The sequence below is a fragment of the Bison bison genome, unplaced genomic scaffold, assembly GCF_000754665.1.
Source record: "Bison bison bison isolate TAMUID 2011002044 unplaced genomic scaffold, Bison_UMD1.0 scf7180017864338, whole genome shotgun sequence".
Taxonomy (NCBI): domain Eukaryota; kingdom Metazoa; phylum Chordata; class Mammalia; order Artiodactyla; family Bovidae; genus Bison; species Bison bison.
Window position 1 is genome coordinate 2,617,389 of NW_011494910.1, and position 5,146 is coordinate 2,622,534.

At 50.3% G+C, this 5,146-nt stretch overlaps 1 long non-coding RNA gene across 1 annotated transcript in view; it reads left to right on the forward strand.

The window, feature by feature from the left end:
• The window catches only part of LOC104998799, a 4,064-nt gene extending 2,264 nt beyond the window's left edge, over positions 1 to 1,800 (forward strand). The window contains exon 3 of the long non-coding RNA XR_826508.1: positions 18 to 1,800. This is a non-coding gene — a long non-coding RNA (uncharacterized LOC104998799). The remainder of the gene's footprint in view (positions 1 to 17) is intronic.
• Positions 1,801 to 5,146: the final 3,346 nt, after the last annotated feature.

Below are 5,146 nucleotides of genomic sequence, written 5' to 3' on the forward strand. Positions count from 1 at the left end.
CCCGCTCCTTTTGCGAGGCCTCGGTCCCTCTGCCAGTAGCCACATACACCCCGGCCCGTGCTGTGATTCGGTCCCCGGGAAAGAAACCACTCTGAGGATCCTGGTTGATCACTACGTGGTGGGCTTAGGAGGTGCATAGAGGGAGATCCTTGATTAAAATAAATCAGAGGAGTCAACAAATAAAGCAAAGAGCTTGAAATTACAGGAGGACACTCAGTGACCTTTGCAGAGCCCAACTCCTGGGCAGCCCCTCTTCAGGACAGGCAGGGGCCACCTGTGGGAGTTCACGCCAAACTATGGCTGTGCCTAGCCTGCCCAGCTTACCCTCCCTCCGCTACTGAGAACAGGTTCTGAGAAGGGACAGGGAAAGAAGGACAGCCATCCAGGGAAGCCGCCAGACCCCACCACACGGCGTCTCAAGCCAAAACCAGTGCCCCCTGTTGGTCTATTAGTATTAAATGGTGGTTTCATCCTAATAAAGATGGAAGTGAAATAGGTACAAAGCTTAAACAGGATCAGATTTCAGCATGCAGAGGAACCACAGAGCTGATCTGATTGAAATGACTCATTGTACGGTCAAATCCAGAGAGGGGAAGGGACTGTCCGCAGTCACATAACTGGTAAATCGAGGTGAGGTCCGGCCTTGAACTCGGGCCCTCTGACTCCTTGTGCAGTGTTCTTTCATCTCAGCACAGCTGGAAACAGCGGTGTTCCCGCCTTGGACACAGTGATGTTACTTAAGATCTGGCCCACATTCTTTTCTGCTTCTCCCACACGCCCTTATACCTCCACAAATGAAATCACAGGATTTTTCTGAGTCCCAGGTCGGTCAGTCTGCCAGCCCGTGGTGAACCGGTTGTGCTGTTCAGGAGAGACCCAGGCCAGGAGGAGAGGGACCAGCTGATTGGTGTTTGTCACCACGAAGCTCTCCCCTCGGGTGGCATCTCTTGCCCCCAGCATACTGCGTCCCCGCGAGAGGGGGCCTGGTAGGCTCTGTGCCCTCCACCCTGGCCACGGGGGAGCGGGGCCGTGGAAGTTCCACCCCCGGATCTGCCGGGCTGGCGTGCAGCACATGCAAAGACTTCAGTGAAGCAATAAACACAAAACTCCGGGAGACGAAGTGCAGAATTTTGTGCACGTCTCTTGTTTCTCTTTGAAAGAGGATGCAGGTCGGACGACTGCCCTGCTCTCCTTTCTGATTTCCAGACTCAGTGTTCTCAGTCAGCTGTCCCCTGCCCGGCTCCCAGCTCTGTGCCAGCCTCACGCCCTCCTGCTCTGAGCACCGGTCGCCTGTGACGTGGCCGCTCTGTCCTGCCCCTCCCTACTCCACGCTGGGCCCCAGGGACCTCTGGCCCCGCAGCCTCCCCAGCACACACATTTTCCAGTTTGTTCCGTTCAGCGGGGAAATCTTTTCCAAATGTCTCCATCCCTTCCCACATACCCACACACCCACAAGTTGGTCTGATCTTTTTTTCCCATTGGTTAAATATTTTCACTCACCGTGGCACACCTTGTTTTAACCCCTCTCACATCATGTTCTTTCCTTTTTTCGAGTTATTTTGCATTAACCAACCTTGTCAGCGACAGATGCGTATCTGAGGGTGTCATGCTTGACCTTCAGCAGGGAAGGCTTCTGGGCCGTAGAAGACCATCTAATATGTGGACTTATAAACTGACTGCATGAGCAATGGAAAGGCCAAATTATTCAGAATTTTTTTTTGAATCACTGTAAAAAAAAACAAAACTGATTTCTTTTGTATAGAGAACACTAAACGTATAATAAAAGTTGTTCACAATGGACTCTGGCCATGTAATTTGTTCAATTTCCTTAGTTGGTGGCTAGAAGAGGGATGTTTGGGGGTTAATGACAGAAATGAATCACAGGGGACTTCCCTGGTGGTCCAGTGGTTATGAATCCACCTGCCAATGCAGGGGACACAGATTTGACGCCTGGTCCAGGAAGATCCCACAGGCTGCAGGGCAACTAAGCCTGTGCGCCACTTCTGCCGGCCCAGACCCCAGAGCCTGCGCCCGTGACGAGAAGGCCCACCCCCACCCCAGTGAGACCCGCAACAACGAAGACCCGGTGCAGCCAAAATATTTTAAAAGAATAAAAATAAAATTATATATAAAAAGAAATGAGTCATAGGGTTTTTCATGGGCATTAGGCAGCACACACACAGAATTCGGTGATAGCAGCCCCTATATTGTCTTTATTTATTTGGCTGCACTGAGTCAGTGGCGGCACGTGGGGTCTCTGATCTTCACAGCAGGGTGCGGGATCTAGTTCTCTGACCAGGGATTGAACCTGGGCCTCCTGCATGCAGAATGTGAAGTCTTAGCCACTGGACCACCAGGGCAGTCCCACCAGCCCGCATTTTGAAGTTGGTCATATCCTGGAAAACTCAATGGCACAATCTGTGTTTTCAGTGTAGAATGAGTGGTGCGGGAATGTGCTCAGTCATGGAGACACTGCTGATTCACAGCAGCTGCCTCTGTGCTTCTGCGCCCCCTGCCTCTAGAGGAGCTCCAGGCTGGGCTGCCTGCCGGCCGCTCCGCCCGTGCAGCCCTGCCCTGAGATGGAAGAGCGCATTGAAAGAATGAATAAAACTGCTTACGACGAACCAAAAGCCCCTCCTAATAGACTCAAAGGCTGTCTGCGACACAGGGAGCCCAGGGCTAGTGCTCTGTGACAACCTAGAGCGGGGGATGGGGTGGGAGGAGGGAGGGAGATTGAAGAGGAAGCGGCATAAGCACACTTAGGGCTGATTCACGTTGGTGTACGACAGAAGCCATCACAATATTGTAAAGTAATTATCCTCCAATTAAAAATAAAATTAAATTTGAAACAAATAGACTCAAAGGAATATCAGCCAATGAGCAAAGAGAGAGGGGAAGGAGCCAGAGAGGCCCCTGTTGGTGAGGAACACAGCTCCGGCTCCAGCACGCCTCCTTTGCTTTGGCCCGTGGTTCGGTAGTGCGCGTTTTCCCTGAGGAGTGGCTGCAGACCATCGCCAGGCAGGGTGAATGGTGAGGGTGCACCCAGACTTCGTAAGCCCCCTCCCTTTCCTCAGGACAGTGTGGGGCATGCAGGGGTTCTGCTTGTGCAGAAAGGTAACTAGTGGTTTATAGGCAGTAATGGGAAATATAGGCAAAAAGACTCCCCTGCAAACGCAGACCCAAACCTCTGGGACAAAGAACCACCAAGTTCCAAGGCACTGGTACTTATTCTTCCCTCAGAAAAGACCATTGACTCGAGGAGTTGCTGCTTCACTAGATTAAAATAAGAACGTATTTCCAGGTCTAGCTCCTTCTGAATAACTCACTGGGTTTGTCACACACCACTTCTGAACGTCCCTGAGCACTTGTTCTAACGCAAGAAAGATCTTATCATTCTCACGTTCACAAACTATCTCAGAAATTTGCTCCTTGTGCTCATTTGCACTGTCCCCAGCGCTAGTCCGCGGCCGCGTACTGAACTGACAGTGTCCTTGCCAAGAGTGTTGCCTACTCCCTCTTGAAACCGCAGCCAAAAGGTCTAAACCACAAATCTGATCATGTCACTCCTTTACTTGGAAACCTCAAGTTTGCTACAATAAGATAAGGTCTAAACTCCTTGGTTTGACGTGTTAGATCCTTCATGATCTGACCCTTAGCTCTGCAGTCTTTTTTTACTTTTACGATTCTTCACATATACCCTAAATTTTAGCCATTTCAAGCGATTTCTAGCGCCTTTGACATGCAATTTCTCAGACTTCTCCATTTTGGCAATTTAATTCCCCTCAAAAAGCACCTATTAATAACTTTTTCTGGACCAGTTAATGACATAAAATCAGTAGGATAGATTTCCAGTCCTCAGGAAACTCAGACTATCAAGAGAGACGACCAGGTAAGCAAAAGCAATGTGACAATGTCCAGGACAACGGGCTCAATAACTGTGGATTCAATAAATAAATTATCATCAAAAGTTGGCAGGCTTGAAATACTCTCCTCTCAACTTTACAGACACCTGTCCAACCAGATAATGCATAATCTGATGCTCACAACCAGGCCTTGAAACACCTAATTCCAGGCTCTTTCGTCCTTCCCAAATCTCTCTAACCACCTTTTCCCCTACAGATCATCTCAGCTCCTGAAAGTCAGGCTGTGGCCTCCGTGCTGGGTCACATGTCTTTAACAAGATGTGCAGGGGACACTGTCTCGGGAAGTTCTCCCTGATTCTGCTATGGCCACACGAGTACACATGCACACGTGCGCACACACACACACACACACGCACACATGCGCACACACGCACAGTGTGTGCACAGTGCAGTCTCGTTAAGATTCCCTCTCTATGCCCCCAGAACACCTATTTCAGGTCTCTCCCAGGGGCTTGGCATATAACACTTATTTTCTGCTTCTTTCACTAAAAGATGAACAGCCTGAATTAATATCATTTTTTCCACCTCTGTATCTGCAGGCCAGCCTGGCACACAGTAAGGACAGATGCATATGGATGAATGAATGACACAGCTGTGCCTTTGAAGGAAAGAAGTAGCCAGGTGAATTCGAAACTTTTGTGTCACCCTTTTGGATATTTGGATTTTGGACTTGGATACATTTGGGGTGGTCCACTGGCCCACTTTTAGAGCAGGAGCCTCCACTCAAGAGCACAGAAGTAGAGAGATGAAACGACTGTCTTACTCGAAGAACACGGACCTTGATTCAAATGAGTCCAAACAAAGCGAGGCCAGCCTCCCTCCAGAGCCCCCAGGGACCCCAGAATATCTGTCATCCCTCATCCCCGGCTTCTGAAGGCTGTGCCTCCCAGCCCATTAGAAATGCTGATCCCTAGTGTGGAGCTGGATTAACTGACCCAGTGGGAGGGAGCGCGTCATCCTCCAATCTTTATTAAGAGTGAAGGCTATATCCCCTCTTGCCCAGCTGCCCTTGAAGGGATGGAATCTGGGAATTCGTTATGGTCCCCCTCATCAAGGCAGCCTCTACCGCTCAACACTGCATTGGGGGGGCGCCTATTTCAGCCTCCCCCTCCCCACTTAATGCATCAGAGCCCATTTGTTTGATGTGGTTCCTGCCGAATTGCGGACCAGGCAGTGGGCCTCCGAGCAATTTGGAGCCACAGCTGCGGCCCAGCAGCCCCAGG